Source organism: Gouania willdenowi, chromosome 22, assembly GCF_900634775.1.
Source record: "Gouania willdenowi chromosome 22, fGouWil2.1, whole genome shotgun sequence".
NCBI classification, from domain to species: domain Eukaryota; kingdom Metazoa; phylum Chordata; class Actinopteri; order Blenniiformes; family Gobiesocidae; genus Gouania; species Gouania willdenowi.
Window position 1 is genome coordinate 8267609 of NC_041065.1, and position 18832 is coordinate 8286440.

The window sequence follows — 18832 nt, forward strand, 5'->3', positions numbered from 1 at the left end:
CGTGATCACCTTTTCCTAATACCTTTCCTAACTCCTCTCCTAAAGGAGATATGAGGGACTATTTGGACACAGCTCTGGTCTCCATTAGGAAAGGATGCATCAGTGTTTCCTAGGCCAAAGGAGGTTATAAAGGAAGCATTGAGCCTTCTTTCCTTAGCTTTTAGAGAATTGGAACACTTCTTATCATGGCCGCCACTTTAACACTTCCGGGAATTTAGGAAAAGTGGATAGGAAAGGAGATAGGAGGAACTATTTGGACGCAGGCCTGGTCACCTACAGGAAAGGATGCATCAGTGTTTCCTAGGCCAAAGGAAGTTATAAAGAAAGCATTGAGCCTCCTTTCCTTTGCTTTTAGAGAATTGGAATGCTCCTTGTCATGACCACCATTTTAATACTTCCAGGGATTTAGGAAAAGTGGATTGGAAAGGTGATAGGAGGGAGTATTTGGACGGTTCCTGGTCTCCTTTAGGAAAGGATGCATCAGTGTTTCCTTGGCCAAAGGAGGTTACAAAGGAAGTATTGAGTCTCCTTTCCTTAGCTTTTAGAGAATTGGAACACTCCTTATCATGGCCGCCCCTTTAACACTTCCGGAGATTTAGAAAAAGTGGATAGGATAGGAGATAGGAGGGACTATTCAGACACACCCTTGAACTCTTTACTCTAAAGATTAGATCATTCACAATTTTGGTTTTTATTTAATAAAATATATGTCACCCCTCTAACCCCAAGCTTTAAAAACAACTAAATCTTTCAATTAAGGTCAACATTTTAATATTTTTTGTAAATTATATTTAAACTCGTCCCATTTCTGTGCAAGAACATATAAAATATAAGAATATCTTATTGCAATAGCAGGATAAAATAGAATTAAAGTTAAAGTACAAGGAAGTAACTGCTCCCCATATTTACAATATAAGATGACATTTAAAAAAAAAGGAAATCTTGCACATTTATGTGTCTATTAGCTTCATAAATTTCAATGTCAGACTCCAGAGAATTAAGTGCCTCGCCACACGCTCACTGCTATTAACACTGATTTAAGTCATTTCACCAGTCAGGGTTTAATGATTGTTAAGTTCTACTTTGCTTTTGAATAAATCTGCTATTGAGTCAGATTAATTCAAGGAGTTTGAGCAAGTGCTGAACTTTACAACTCACACTTTCAGCCCACTCAGGCTAGTCCACTCCACCAGTGAGCAGCAGATAAAAACCTACGCACACGCACACACACACACACACACACACACACACACACACACACTAATGACATAATAAGTACCATAGTCTCAGTCAGATTTCAAGTTTGTATTGTTTTTGTTTTAAATGTGTCTCTGGCAGGAGTGGACTGGGACAAAAATTCAGCCCTGGCATTTTAAGTCCAGACCATCACACTTCATTATCAGAGGACACAATGTAGAAGCAGTACTTAAGTAAGTGTTGCTCAACATGTGGCTCTATATGTCTTAATTTTAATTATTTTTACCCCAGAAAAACTTCAATCTTCGACCCCTTTTTTACCTATTTTCTTTGGCCATTTTGCAACTTTCCTTGTCCAATTTTTGCCCGTTTTCAAAACATTCGGACATTTTTTTTCAGACTTTAGCTACCTTTTCTGAATACATATCTTTTTTTCCACATTCTTTTTCATTTTTGACACTTTTATTGAATTAGTGTCATTTCTTTAATTTTTTTGAATTTTTTTTTTGCCACTTTTTATCCAAATAAGCTAACTTTTGTCAAATAAATACCAATGGTTTCCTTTTTTCGCTACATTTTGCATCTATTTGTTCCACAATTTGCCCTTGTTCACTATTATCATTTACGCTACCCTTTGCCATTACATACCACCCGGTTCTTCTTTATTTGGCTGCTTTTGGCCCATTTTAGTCACTTTTCACTCTTTTTTCTTGCCACGTTTTGGCTACTTTTGGACTATTTTTGGGCACCTGTTTCCACGTCTGCCATGTCAAAATAAAAAACGTAGCGGACCCACTTTTGGTCGACGGCTCAATGGGACAATGCCCAGCACGCCAGATGGCCAGTCCACCCCTGGCCTCTGGCCATCTCTGGTCAAATTGTCTTTAATTCAACAAAAATCTGTTGTAGATTGCAGAAATATTATGTTCTTATCAGGAGTGACATGTTTTAGGAGTACTGCAATTTTACAAGAAGTCATGAAGCACCAGAGTCCCATTAGATCCTATCCTTGTGCAATGAAATGTTATCAGTGCAATCCATCATTTGTACTTCAATAATACCTGTGTTCAGTCTATGAAAAAGTATTTTCTACTGTTCAGGGTTTTTGTTTTACAATCCAACTGTATCACACAAACACGATAATGTTGATCTTCTATTAAAGCGCATCATTTAGAGGAGAACTAAACAAAGAGTGATCAAAATGTCCTTAAGCAGAAATCAGTAACAAATAAAATCTGACGGACTTGCTTTCTCACATAAGTCTAATGAAATCAAATGAGATGCAGATAAACACAGTAAAATGACCCAAATGCCACAGATCAAGTCAGCGCTGATCTTTCTATTAGTCAATCTTGTTGGTTTTTATAATGGATAATACATATTTCAAGTTGATACACATTGATTAATATGGTTTCATAGCCTTTCAAACTCTGTTAATTTGAAGCAATTGATCTTTACTACAGAAACCCAAAAGGGTCAAGCTTTCATACATTTTATTTCCTCTGTATTCCTGCGATAACGACTTCATCTTCTCGAGATCTCGAAATAACGACGCTTTGTTTTCCCGTGATAACAACTTAATTTAATTTGTTTTCCCAAGATAACGGGATAATTTATACAACATTGTAGTATAATAAGTCATTGCAGGAAAAATTATTCAGTGTAACAATGTCAGAGGAGCAGGAGCATATAGATCACCGCATCAGCCTGACACAGGCTGAAATAGCATTATACATTGCTATTACATATACTATACACATTAGTGTGCGTACAAAGCTTCAGCTTTATTGGCAGTGTAATCTAAGTGCACCATTAACTACATAGCTGACCAGATAGTCTTAATTGCAATAATAATACATGTATTGCTCTTGCAAAAAGATTGCCCTACATGTTGACCAATGACATGCTGTGAGCACTAGGGTTGGGTAGGCAGGGCGTTGCAAATCGAGACTACCATGTCAACACCAATGACAATTTCATATGTTTCGGCTAGCAAGTGTTGATCTAACAAAATCAAGATTGTAAAACACCATTAAAGAAAAATACATGCCACAATACATGCATAGAATATATCTTGCAGTAATCCAAGTAATAAATATGACATTACACATCATGTTGGATACTCCATGAAACGTGAGTATATCGCATGGGGCATGTATATTGTACAGCATACAATAGCTAGATTTAATTCACAGGCCAGTAAAATATGCCTAGTGTAATTTCACAGGTATGAAATCATCCAATCAGCAGTGAAATTATTTAGCTATAAAATAGAGTTTTTGGCTTTTTAGAAGTTTTAAACAGCATACTGAAATGCTTCTCCATGTCACATGGTGGAATTTGGTAACACTGCAAAGCCGAAAAATAGCGTAACTTGTATGGTGGTGTGCAGTGACTCTAAAGCAGAGATGGGCAACTTTTATCATAGCTGGACCACAAAAAAAGTGATTTTCTGATCTAAGGGCCACATTATCAACATTTATGTCAGCGTTCAGATTAATAAACACAGGAAAGAACAATACGTTTGTGTTGTCATTTCATGAGTTTTTGATGTAATATATTGTTTTATTTGGTTTTATGTAAAATTGTTTTACTCATTTTGCACTTTTTGTTGTTGTCTTGTGTGTTTTTACTGTCGTTTTATGTGTTTTCATTTTCATTCTGATTTTGTTTTGTTTTTTTTGTGTGTGTTATGAGCCAATTTTGTGTATTTTTATTGTCATTTTGTGATTTTCTAGACATTTTTCAAGTGTTTTTGTTGTTTTTCTCTCATCTTGGTGTTTTTTTTTTTGTTTGTTTTTTTTTGCCGCTGTGTGTTTTTGGAGTCATTTTGTGTATTTATGTTGTCTGGTTTATATTTCTGTAATTTCATGTGTTTTTAACTCATTTTGTACATTAACTTCAGCTCAAAATGAATTAGAGCGAGGACCACCAGTTTTCCATGTCTGCTCTAAAGTCTAATGTGTGTAAACCTTCTCATTCCTTAAAGCAAAGAGGATGAATAGTCAGAGTATGTCTGTGTTGCCTTATCTCTTTATCCTGTTGGCTAGGCAGCTCATAATAGATTCATTGCCTTGGCTCATTCCTCTCCTTCGGTGCATTATCAAAAAAGGTTTAAAAATTGATAAGCTGACCATTTCGTTGGAAATTCATCTTACCTGAAAATGATTTTCCACATCCGAAGGCCTCTGTGATAATGAAAAGCATGTCAAGGGAAGAAAACAAAATAGGGAAGTTGATCTGGCACTTGCAGCTATCCTAAAAAAATGAAATGCAGACATGGATGGACAGCAGGGTTGGGGCAGTTATAATTGCAATGACATAATTTATAATTAATTGTAATTATGGTGTATTTTAATTGTAATAAAAAAATAAAAAAAAACTGTTGCTGGCATAAATGTAATTAAATTGTTTAAATAATTGACTTTGTAATTGTAATTGCCCTGAAAATCCTATAAAAAATGTCAAATGCAAAACTTGGGAACCATGTAAAATTTCTACAGTTCTACACCTATATAGTTAACAATTATTAAAATGTGTTCTATATCAACTTTTCTCACATTTTACCATTAAAAAAAGAAGAAAAAAAAAAAAAACATGAAATTGAGGGTGTACTGACACAAAAAAAGGCTCAGATGCCCACATTAAAAATATTAAAACCGATATGTTCATTGATTAGGATGCCGAACAAGGAAACCAATAGACCAATAGATAGGAAAGAAATTCAATGATAGACATTTGTTTTTAGTGTGTTTGACAGCTAACACAAGATGAAGGTGAACTTTTATTAGGTTATTTTCTCCACTAAGGTCCATAAAATAACATGTGGTGTGCCTCAGGGATCAATTCTAGGCCCTGTTTTATTTAATCTGTGTATGCTCCCTGTTGGTCATGTTATCAGGATACACGGAGTGAACTTCCACACTTACAATGACAATACACAGCTGTATATCTCAGTGACGTTCCGTGAGCACGAGGGTTGGGTCGGCAGGGCGTTGCAAATTGAGACCACCAATGTCAACACAAATGACAATTCCATATGTTTCGGCTGGCGAATGTTAATCAAACAAAATCAAGATTGTAAAACACCATAAAGAAACATAAACAATTATTCAATATAGCCTCCATACTCTCCCAACAGGATCTATCTCATGAAACGGCAGCAAATCTGTTGTTTGTGTTGGAAACACAGAAACACAGAGAAAATGACAAAAACAACTCAGAACATCCTCAGTGAGGCACATCCACAAAGCCAATGGTTCCTTTTGTACCATTCACTGTGGAAAGTACCAACAATTTTCTGACCTTTCTTTTGCTGAAGGTCTGGTAGCTCAGGTGTTGGTCTCCCATCTTTTAAAAGCTGTCGTTTTCCCTCAAAATAAAGTGTCTTCATTGTCTCTAGCACTGTCATCCTTCCTGAAGTGTCATCCCGCCCACTAGCTAGAGAATGTACAGCCGCCATGCTGTATCAATTCACTAATGCACTGTGAACGCACGGTTACGTCCAAAGGCAGCGAAACAATCTTCCTTTTTACGTAAATGTTTTTCAAATTGGGGAACTGACGGTGCATGCACAAACACATATAAACAAAGGCTATGCGGCCAGAGGCAGAGCAGCCTTGTGCCTTTAAGGAGAGGGTGTGGCCTCCTCCTGCCTTACAGCAGAGTGAGGCTGTGCAGCTTCTGTGCTGTACCAGGAAATTGTGATGTTTAGTAATTTGGGCTATGGAAAGCACACAATGTTGACACTTTCAAACTTATAGGTATTGTTGGCTATTGGCTATTGGAAATTAAAAAATAAATTATATTATAATTAAAACAAATTATCAAAATATCAATTCACCCTTGGGTAGGCACTGGTGGATTTCTATGTCTCCTGATGACACCAGTCCAATGGATGCTCTTTTTAACTGTATCTTAGATATCAAATCCTGGATGGCAGAAAACTTTCTCCAGCTCAATCAGGACAAAACTGAAGTTTTAGTTCCCGGTCCTGAGGTCCAGAGAGAGAAACTTTTACCTAAACTTCAAACAGCATTTTTTAATTCCCTCTGCATAAGTTAAAAACCTGGGCATTATTTTAGACTCTGAGCTCACTTTTATTCCTCACATTAAAAATATAACAAAATCAGATTTTTATCATTTGAAGAACATAGCCAGAGTCCGCCCCATTCTCTCCCAGGCCAACACGGAGATGCTAATGCATGCTTTTATCACTAGTAGAATTGATTACCTTAATGCCCTGATTTCTTATCTTCCCAAAAATAATATTTCCAATTTACAATTAATACAGAATTGTGTCCTGACGAAGACCAGGAGGCGGGAACACATTACATCCATTTTAAAATTGCTGCATTGACTCCCCGTGTGTTTCAGGATTGATTTTAAGGTTTTCTTACTGGCTTTTAAGTGTCTTAATGGTCTTGGGCCTTCTTACCTTACAGAACTACTTTTAATCTATGAACCTTCCCAGGCCCTGAGGTCCTCTGGTGCTGGCCTCTTAGACCACATCCACATGTAGCTGGGTATCTGCTAAAACAAGTATATTTTTCTACGGTTTGGCCTATCATCCACACAAAAATGCAGGGTAAGGTCATTAAAAACAGAATTTCTGAAAAACTCCGATCTAAGTAAAGATTTGGAAAAACTACAGTTTTGAGTTTGAGTGTAGACACTGAAAACTGAAGTTTTAAGTTTCTAAATGTCACTGGGACTGTGCTGGTCCTGGTGCAGAAGCGGGTATCTCTACTGCACGGTCGCTCCCTGTTGCGGCGGGGCGGGGCCCAGGGACGTGCCGAACAGCACGGCCGGAAACCCACCCTGCGGCAGCCTCCAAACCATACCGGCCCCATGGAGCCCTCCACTCCCCAGGCACAGCGGGGCACCAGCCACTACCTCCAGCGGTTCAGGGAGTGACCCCCGCCACATGCCTGCCCCAGTCGGCCACGCCGTCTGCGCCATCTACCCTCTCTGGTAGGTCGCTGTGTGGATGGGCCGGGCTTACACCAGACAGGTCTCCTACATGGACCGGGTCTCAAACATTCTTAGGCAGGTGTGCAAAGCTATCATGGTGCACTGGGACCCCAATGCATTAAGCTGCCAACAAAAGAAGGTGACGTCCATTCACTTGTAGATACCACATTTCTGTAGTTTTGTGTGGATGGATTTTTTTTTTAAACAGGGCTGTGTGGACGTAACTTTTTTTTAAAAAAAGGAGGATGGCTGATAAAATACCCAGCTACGTGTTAACAAGGCCTTAGTAATCTCTACATTCAGGACATGCACAGAAAGTGAGGCATTGTTCCAGTTTTAAGGCCCCCGTTTGTGGAACAGTCTGCCGGAGAACCTCAGGGCTATAGAGAACATTCATGTTTTTAAGAAAAGGCTCAAGACCCACCTTTTCAAATTAGCTTTTAACTAATTATTTATCAATTTTAGGATGGTTATCTTTCATGTTTTTATTGTTATCTTTTGTTATTTTTATAGTTTAAGGATTTTTATATTTTATGCCGTTCTTATGGTTTTAAGGATTGTTATATTTTATGCAGGGGCATTTCTAGACCCCCTGGGGGCCCAAGGCAAGAAGGACTATGGGGCTTCCCGGCCCCAGAATGATGAATGAAGTCAAGGACAACGGATCAGTAAAAACTTTATTAAATAATGAACATATAAAATAAATAACATAACTATCTAAACTAAATGCAAACTTTACACACAATATATACAGTAAATGCCATAAAAACAAACACAATTGAAATGTGCAAAAGTTTAGGAACAAAATTTAAAAAACAACAACATCAGCACGTTGATGGAGGGACCGGTAGTAGTGGGGCCCCATTAGGGAGGTTCCCGATGTATCACTGTAATGTGTCCGGGGAGTTTCAAGTTGCGTCACTGATATTTGCCATCTGTCAGGGCCCCCTACTAGTAACTAGCCAGTAGTGACTACTCAGAAAGGGCCCCGTGCAGGGGATTTTCGATGCGCTGTCGCTGCAGCGTCTCAAGCAGTTTCATTATTTTGTCATTGAAATTGACTGTCAGAAATCCCTCGAGGGCCCCCTTCAGCTCGGGACCTGTGTTGCCTACCTTTTTGCAATGCCTCTGATTTTATGCTGTTCTTATAGTTTTAGTATTGATGTAATTTATGTTGTTATCTTTTGTTGTTTTCATAGTTTTAATATTGTTCTCTTATGTGATATTTATAGTTTTTAGGTATAATTTTTAGGATTGCTGTCCCATGTTTCCGAGGAGGGAGCCCTCTGCACTGGGGGCTGTGATGGGCCATGGCTGCAGTGGTAGGTGACGAGCTTCTGCTATTTTGCTGTGCTGAAGGATCTGTCTCAGCGCCTTGTGCCCATGTTCTGTGATCTGATCCTGGTGCAGACGGATCCTTGTGATGTCTCCTTACCTAGATCCTCTGCACCCAGCCATGTGCCATTGTCCTTATTTTAACCCGTGTGTGGTGGACGGGGTTTTTACGGGGTGAGTGCAACATGGGTAATTGAATACGTAATTTTAACTGAAAATTTTAATTGACCACAACCCTGATGGATAGATACACAAAAATGGTGGATTCTTACCACAACATACTGCATTGCATCTGTATGCTGCAAAAGCTTTCCATGCACTTTTCTACATGTGAATTATTAGCTCTTCATTGAATAAAATTGTTGTCTAATAACAGTAAGACACATTTTGTGTTTCTACATTAGAATGTGTTTATCACAACGATCATCTGGCACTCTTATGGAAAATCTATGATCTGAAGCAGCTTAAACGCCTGCAGCCAAAAGGTGAACTCTAAGGATTTCCCGTTCCCAGCCCTAGTTTGCATAAATGATAACAGTTATAGTAATAGTAAGATATTCCTGTGAATCATTTGCTCTGCCTGAGATTCAGTAAAGTCATCAGTCACTCAGGCCAGGTGGTCAAAGGTGGCTTTGACAGTATTCCCGATTTTGACGAATCATTCAATTGTAGTTATGGATTGCAATGACTCGTGAATATACTGCCATCAGAGCTCCCGCCAATTAGTTAACCATCGATCCGCGCTGGGCCTAATGGGCCACTGGTGGTCAACATCATTGCCACATCTGATGAATTTCAGCTCTGGAACTGGAGGAGAAAAGTGGGAAGAGGTTGGCAATTCAATGGCTGGATGGTGAGCACCAATTCCATCTCCTTCATGGATCATGAGAAAAGAATGAGAAAGGAGAATACACTATTGGTAGAGAGGGCAGGGGGTGGTAGTCATTTTTCAACCTGCCGGTTGTCAACATGACCAGGTGCTTTGCTGCAGGACATCAAACTGGAGGAAGATATATTAGCCGAGTGGAGTGGGGATACAGTGGCGCACACGTCGTTTGACTTGGTGACATACATCACAGAGGCAAGGTTAGAGGTGAATTAATAGTGAATCATTGGGTACAGAGGGAGCGACACAGGGTCACTGCAGAGAGTACAGTAAGAACAAAAAAAACCTACAGATTTGTTGTGTAGGAAACCAAACCTTGAATCAATGACTGCATTGTAAAAGATCAAAACGCCCTAGAGCAAGGATGCCTTTGGGTTAATAAAGTAGGGAGAAGAAGGTGCCAAAAATAGACTACAGGATCACATCTGAGTATCATTCTTTAATCTATTTTTAAAAAGAAACTTTTTTTTTTATTATTAGAACTGTCTGTCTCTCTCCTACTGTTTACATTTTTGCCTCAGCCTGGTTTCCTTTTACAAATCTGAAACACATTCAATGCTAGGATTGCTAGGAACAGCATTCTGCGTTTAGCATGTATACAGAGGACTTTTCATTAATCTTCTTCACCCTCTGAAAAACACGCACACAAGCACAGGTGCAGAGAAGCACAACTACGTTGTGATGGTGTGAAAAATGCAGTGTATGTAGCCCTGAAAGAGTTCAGCCCATCTCAGTGTATTGTACTCTCAAAAATTGGCACAAGTAAAATCAGATGTGGCTCCTAGAGGAACATGATTTGGTGCTTTAGGGTTTGATTGACGTCCATCATCACCTGCTCACATGGTCCCTCATTCTGTGTTTGTCTAAAAGAGTCTATATTGCATTAAATACATTTTCTCTCAGATTTCAGAAAGATGTATAAAAACATCAGCCCTCTCATTTTCCTGCCAAAATGTCTATTTCTGCTGGAGACACGACAACCTATAGAGCACGTTACCTTATACCAGTGACTGCACTGTAGATTCCTATTTAAATGTGAATGTAAATGTTCTTTGGTCTTAACATTGAAAGAAGAAACGCTAATGACAATCTTTTTCATCTCTTTGGCTTGAGGTGGATCACGTGAACTTTAAATATATCTGCCTTTTCATTAATTTTTTGGTGTTCTTTAAAACAACTATTTCATTGGGTGATAACTTGGTATTGGCAATCAAGTTTACTATTTATTTCAGAAATACACAGAACTTGCATATCAGTCATCGCTCTTGAGTCTTGTCATCATTGATTATCCACTGACTGACTGACTCCTAATGGTTTGAGGTAGTATTACAATTAAGTTATGTATGAACATTAATCTGAATCCAAACGTTGATTACGTATTTTAATTTCTCACCACCTAGCTTTAGCAATCACATACCATGGTGCCATGATGTGTGAAACTCAGAGCAATGGTCTGCTAGGAAGCCTTGGCTCCCACCAACCAGTTGTTGTTATTATGACACACCATCATTTTAATGGCAAAGTACATCCTTTATCTATGGAATAAACAGTGTTTCATGTTAATTTCAGGAGTTTCTTGCCTTCCCTGTCAATCTTTCGTAAACTGTCTGGCAGTTGTGAGCACCAAATATCATACAACGAAAGCACACAATGTTTTTCAATAAGAGTTTGATTACATTGAGCAGAAAACAGGTTTACGCTCCTGCCTGGAAGATAAACTCTGTTTTGTAATCCTGACAAATGGCGCAGAGAGAGCTCTTTTGGAGCATTGTATCTCCTACTTGTGAACCATTGCGTTTCAAAATGTTCCACAAATTCTGTCTGCTTTTTGCCCCCTATTTGGGATAAATAGCGTATAAAGTCATTCATATCAGTTTGGTGTGAAGAAGTTGGAGAGCAGGTGCAGAAAAGCTTTACTCCAGTATCTGTCTGCTGTTTTTGGACTTATCGACAACCCTTCCTGCAGAAAAGATGAAATATATCATTGGGGTGAATGTATAAAGTCTTTGTATTGTATTTGAGACCCTTCTTCTTCTTAGTGCATATAAATGTGTAACTCATCAAATACAGTCAATCTTCCCAGTCTGTCTTTGATACCATTTGAATGTATTAAAACAAAACAATACTTTTCCTAATTAAATCTGAAGTTCTGTCTTTAACATGTTTATAAAGAACGTTAGTGTTCCTTGAGTACATGGCCTGTATTTTGATCTATGTACTATAAAAACAAAGTAAAGGAATGAAAGTGCATAAAGAAAAAAAGTTTCAGCATTGAAACTTGGAATAAGCTGAAACAATGCCAAAAACAGCAGAGCAGCTAAATATACGGTAAGTGAACAATCCCTGAAAAACAACTAAGCCATATGTTCACTTCATATTGCAGTTTTCAATAAGGTAAGTTGTGCTGATAAACATAATTCTGCCTTCTTAATCATTTCAAAGCTTGGATGGAGTTTGTTAAAATAGTAGGTAGAGCTAAAGCTTTTTTTAACTTGTGAATAGCACTTACATGAAAACCCAATCACCACCCCTTTAAAAAAAAGTCGCCTTGGCTTTGATTTTGTTACAGTTGAAATTTATTGTGCTCTCAGACATTGCCATGCGCACTGACTTTTACTTTTCCTTCATTGATATTGTAATCATGAAAAGCAGATACATTTTTAAGTTTACACTTCACAAGTGATTGCATTGACGGTGTCTTTATTTGAACTCACTGAACATTAGGAGTGCTTTCACATATACCTCTTTGGTCAGCACCAGACTTTGTTGGTGTGAAAGCTCATTCAAAGTCTGGTGCAGACAGGGGCGGACTGGCCATCTGGCACACCAGGCATCTCTCGGTGAGCCATTGACTCGAAGTGGGCTGGTCTACCTTTTTTTAAGAACAAGTGGAGGCAGACATGGTATCAGGTGGTCAAAAATGGTCCAAAAGTGGCAAAACCACGGCAAGAAAATATAGTGTAAAGTGACTAAAATTGACCAAAAGCAGTCAAGAGTGGCAAAATAATGGGCAAATAAGGAGGAACCAGGAGGAATTTAATTACAAAGGGTAGCTTTAATTAGCAAAACGTGGCAAACAATAGTGAAAAAAGGCAAACATTTGGAACAAAAAGAAGCAAAATGTAGGTAAAAAAGGAAACAAGTGGTATTTATTAGGCAAACGTTAGCAAATTTGGATGAAAGTGGCCAAAACAATTCAAGAAAGGACACAAATTGTTGAAAAGTGGCAATATGAACTACAAAAAGTAGGAAAAATAGCTATGTATTGCCAAAAGGTAGCTAAAGTCTGAAAAAAGTGTCAGAACTTTTTGAAAAGGGGCAAAAATTGGACAAAGGAAGTTGCAAAATGGCCAAGGAATATAGCTAAAAAGGGGTTAAAAAATGCCCCCCCTTTAAAGTTTACTGGGGGAAGAATAATTCAAATTTTGACATAAATAGCCACATATTGAGTATCACTGACTTAATAACGGCTTCTATGTGGTGTCACTGATAATGTGGGGGGCTGCTCTGGACAGAAAACGACAGGGCTGAATTTTTGTCCTAGGCCACCCCTGGGTGCAGACCAAACAAGCAAAGAAGGTCCGCTGTAAAGTGTAGATCTTGGTTCGACTCAAGTGAAACCTGGTGCTGTTTTTTACAATGTGACAACACAAACCCGGACTAAAGGTAGAAAGTGTGACCAAAAACAGGAAGTGACTTTGAAACACAATGCATTATGGGGACAAAAAATTACAAACATAATTGAGCGTGTGTGGGACTGAGCGTGTGCAGTAAATAAAAAAGGCACATGGACAAACAAACTATTAACATCAGGACTGCATAGATACTCCATTTTTTCTGACTGAAACATTGTTTTCTTCTTTGTCATCGCTTGAGTGTTGACAGTATTTCACTCCGCTGAAGAAGAAGTATTCCGTCCAATAGACGAGTGACTGTTTTGGGGGTTCGATCCCAGTACCTGACTATGTGTCGAAGTGTCCTTGGGCAAGACACTGAACCCTAAGTTGCTCCCAGTGGTCGACTAGCGCCTTGAATGGCAGTCCTGTCCCACTGGTGTGTGAATGTGAGAGTGAATGGGTGAATGAGCTGATATGTAAAGCGCTTTGAGACTGTTTCAGTGTGGTGATAAAGCGCTATATAAAATCAAGTCCATTTTTACCATTTACCATTTGCTCACCATAACTAAAGATCCAGGGTCTGAATCCTTATCTTTCTCTCACTGCCTTCCTTTTTACAGCCAGGAGTGCTTGTACGGCAACCTTGGGTACCCTGAAAGACGCCTCTAAATAAAATACATTTCTATTATTGATAAGCCACTAACATCACCTATGCACATCAAGCTTTCTCTAATACTATTGACAATGATGAGGAGTCACATCATACTGAAAGCTTCAATGCAGCACAATTTTAGTTACTGGGAAGACAGTTAAACAGAATTATCTCATGAAGTTTGTTGTCTACTATAGATCAACTCTTTTTGGACAATTTCCACACTTTATCTCAACATACATTTGAATTTAATTTGTAATCTCGACCCTTTGCAGGAGTATTAAATGCATCAAAAGTTGTTGGTATACCAGAAAAGACCATTCCTTATAGCCAAGGTAGTGAGCAATCATTGGAAAATACAGCATGTGCTTTAAAAAGTATAAGAACATTAAGAGATGTACTTTTTTCCCAATAGCATATAATATAATAGCAGATGACGTGTATCTTCCTATACTGTCCTCACTCAGATGTCAGTGCTTAGTCAGAGCTAGACAGCAAGCTAAACTCAGTCTGAATTGATGATGAATGACATGTCCTCATGGTCATCAGCTTTAATGTACACGCTTGACATCATTGTAGAAACAGACAAAGTGAAACTGAAATAAATACAAATAAACTTTCATCAGGTATTTCACAAACAACATAAAACAAGGCTAAATATATTTAGAAACATTCATTAGCTGTTACTAAGCATCACCAAACACAATGTTCTAAATAGAGTAACACTATAAACTTATCTTCAACTTACTTATCAACAACTTACTTTCTCCTCTCACTCCATTCAGCGTTCACATGTAGCTGCAGCACTTCCTATCATGCGCCACTAGTGGAGTGTCAAATTAACAGTATGGGTTTCAAAATAAAAGTCTAAGTCTAAACCAAAGTAAAGCTTGCCTGAAAGGAGAACACTTCCATTGATTCCGAGTAACAAAACAAAAGTAGATAGACTGCAGTCACCCAGGGTGAATTCTGCTTTATTTGATTGACCGACAGTAAAGAAAGAAGGAGGAAATAAAACAGAGGTCCAAGGCCAGACTCAAGGGCATTGTGCTTACACAGTGTGTATATCCACACTGAACATATTGCTATCCTCTCACCATCACCCTTCCCAACCAGCCTCCCACCCTCCTACGCTCACACAATCCAGAGAAAAACCGCCTAATAAAACTGCCAGAAAACAACAAAACCTCTGCATGCATACTGTAGCAACTGCTGCTAGGAAACACAGTGTATTCAAAGCTGTTAGATTCTTTGTCATCATCAACAAACAACAATTAGCATCAATCCCACCTTGACTTAATGATGCTTTCTGAGTCTCTTGAAACTCTTCAAATGTGATACTTGCACATCAAGTAGATTTTTTGCCGCATTTTAATCTTGGTTATGATGATATATCGGAGAAGCTTCAAGTGAAAATTCAAAGAGCTGTAGGTTCCCATTCATGGAGTATACTGTATGTGATGATAATTACATGCAGTTGCTCACCGGATATTTTTTTCTTTGTTGGATTATTTTCTCTTGGGTAAGCCCAAGGGATATTGAAAAATGTAGGCACCGTTTACGCAACAACGTTTTGCCTCTGCTTCCGTTTTTAATTTTAATTCCAAAAACTTTTGCATTCACACGGCAAAGTTTTCAAAACGATCTCTGTTTACATGAAACTGCGGGAAACAATGCAGTAAACATAACAGGCCAGTAGATGGCGATGTGATTTTTCAATGAACCAAAATAAGCATATAGGCAGAGACACTTCTGCCGATCATAAGTTAGAATGTTCGTGTGCACTTTTTGGAATTTAACTGAACTTCTGTTGTTCTGTTTACTTCACCATCACTTGGATCAGAGGAGATTCTGACCACAATCACAGTGCTGCACTCTTGACTCGTGGTGTTGGTGTGTGTCATATATCTAGAAGGAGATTGCTGAGTTATGTGTGTTGTAGCATTAAACTGCTACGTAGTGTGTACAATCAAATGAAGCTGCTTATCATGTTTACAATTGAATGCAGAATCGGTGGCTATTAGGTAAAGCTGAGTTATTGAAGAAACTCTCCTACATGTGTGCGCTGCACACGGATGTCGGCAGCAATAGGTTAAAGCTTAAACGGATCCTCTACTGTTTTGACAAATATGGCCTAAAACCTTTGAAATGTCCTTATCAGAAGATCTAACATGCCTAACAAAATGTAGTATTTTGCGCCATATTTGTTTTATTAACTTTTAAAACAGGGACTACTTTACCTATGTCTGAGGAGCCTGGGCAGCATTGCTGGGAGTGCTGCTGCATAGAGAGGGCTGATCACTTCTACAGCCGTACATTTACTGCACTTTTCATAGACAGCTCCACTTGTACTTAAGGTTTAAATGATCAACTTACAGAATTACTTATGGATGAGTTCACTCAAAATATAATTAGAATTTACAAGGTGTATTCAAAGAGCATTCCACTTTCAGTTGGACCCAGTATGTTGGGGAAGTGTCCTCCCACTGCAGTGGCTATAAAGACAGTGACGGCCGCTTGACGTTGCACCATTTATATTGATTTTTAATGTAAAAAAAAGAGATGACAAAAAAGTTGAGTCAGTTTAGATTAAAACCCCTGACCCTATGCCCCCAAGCATGCTTCTTTACCCGCTGCACCACTGAAACTTTCAAACTGTGTGATCAACTATACAGTTGATAGCTATACATCCAGCTGTAATACCATAAAAAATAATGTAAATTTCAAGCTTTAAATGTGTATTCATTTAAAATGACATCTCTCGAGTTACCCCTTTACATTTGCCACAGATTTGTATCCTGCAAACTTTATTATAGACATCAGCAGGCATACAGAGCCTACAGAACCTTTCTTTAAATGCTCTGCATCACCAGTGTTATAAAGAAAACTACCATTTGCAAAAAAAAACTTAAAGCAGCACACAACATTAGTAACGATGTGAGCCACATCTGCGGTGTGTGATGTTGTGTGTCAAAGAGTGTCAAGGTAAATTAAAGTGTCCCTTGAGAAGCGGTGTTCAGGTGGGCGGAGCAAGGTGGAAACCCAGCGTTTCTTAGACAAATGTATGGAGAATGTTACCATGGTGACATACTCAGAGAAGAAGAAACCTCGCCTTCAGGAAAGGGATACTCAGAGTTTCCCTCATTTGAGCCGAACATACTCAGAGTTTGAACATAACCCGCTTTCTGGAATACCCCTCTGACATGATGAAAAACTATAGAAATAAATCTAATCAGGAGATACTTAATACTCTTTCATTTTACTGGTTTATTTCAAATGTGTGTTATCGCTCGTTCATTCCATTATTATGCTCTATAGTTGTTTTTTCACAGAATTCTGAGCAAAATGTTGTCGTCTGACATGGGGATACTTAAACCAAAAAAATTTAAGAACCACTGCCCTACATAACTTCCTGCCACATAGCAGCATTTTTCATAGATTGTCTGTGAATGAGGGATTTTACATGAGTTTATTTCCCGTGGGTCCTATTTCTACTTTCCTTTTTTACTGCCCTCATCACCAGTCTTTCTCCCACTAATGTGACTCATGGTTTATTTGTTTCACAATAGTCTCAGTCAGCTGTTCTCCTACCTCTGTCAAGCTCATTTTATGTAGAAATGTGTTTCACTCAAACAGTCACCTTTCATATCCTGTAAAGCTAAATCAGAGTAAGTCCAGTCAGGTAAGTGATAACTTTTTAGTGTTATGTGTATTCCTGCTCCTCCCATTTATTGTGCCCCTGTTGTGGTCCACTTATTCCACTAAAGCTGTCTGACATAACAATGATCATACAGTTATCAGAGGAAGGTTACAGACTCCATTAGAGGAGCTTGCATAATCTTGTTATGTCATTCAATTATATTTACGTGTTACTTTGCAGATGGATGGCAAAGTATTTTGGCTGACATATTGCGTGTGTCATTTGTGATAAATAACAAATTTGAAGGGCTAGTGCTGCAACTAATGCTCCGGCTCGTTTGTTGGCTGGATAACTGATCTCTAATAAATCATGCAAACAGAAGTTAAGCAGAGTGGGCGGTGGCCGGTGTGCCTCTTGCCATATGCTGTAGATTTATCACCGCATTTCATCTCTAATAGTGACTTCAGTGCGTGTCCTTGGATGCACATTAGATTCCTGTGAATTATTAATGTCCTGCTAATAAATAGTTTCCTCAAAAACCATCTGCCCATAGAATGAGACAGACACGGTTACAGGAAGTTTATAAGCCAGCAGACAGGAGTTCACGAGAGTCAAATGGACCATATTAATGGAGCGTCCAGTCCTCCCTGCTTCTTAATTTACTGTGTCATTTACAATTTGGATGAAGTGATTGTTTACTTCAGGGAGCACCACTTAACTTAAAAGATGAGTGTGTCTAAAGAGTTTCTTTGCGTCTTTTGATGCATCAAGGAGTTACATTTGAGACAATAGAATCCACAGCAAATTACATTATGTGGTTGGACATGACGGTATCCTTAAAGTAGTATGGGCAAATTTTAATCATTGTATTGATCTGGATAAACCTGAGTCACTCTTCAAATGGATGCAGTTTATTTTCTTAATTTGAGCCCCACAAACCAACACCCCCACCTACACACCTACCATACATAACCCTTTTTATGCCTGCAAGTCTGCTAAACTGGGTCTTTGGTAAATGGTAAATTGAATCTTTTAATCACATGGTTTAAATTCTCATTGTTTTCTGTGGTTAATGATGTTTATGAGGATTCCATCGGGCATTTGGTTTAACTGAAGCCTTTAAATCTTCAATGTTTTTGTTAGGTTTGCTGACTTAACATTCTTACGGGCATTCTGATTTGCCAAAGTCACCTGTAAAAAGATGTGCAAACACCAATACATGCGCTGATAAACAGTACAAAACCCTCTCAATCAGGATTGTGTCTGTCAAGCAAGCAACATGGGGCGCAATTTAGCATGTTTGCACTGATGAATATGCAATGTGAGCGGATCAGCCGCAGGGCGCAAAATATTGAGAGCATGCACAATCAAATTTATCAAAACTAGAACAGTTTCCAGTGCCTGTTTTTGTGCATAAATTGTGTATCTCCCAAAGATACACATAGATGCAGCTGCAGTGAATGTTGCAAGAAGATGAAAAGAAAACAAAAACAGAGGTTGTTTAATGCTCCGGGTTTACATTTTTAGTTCCA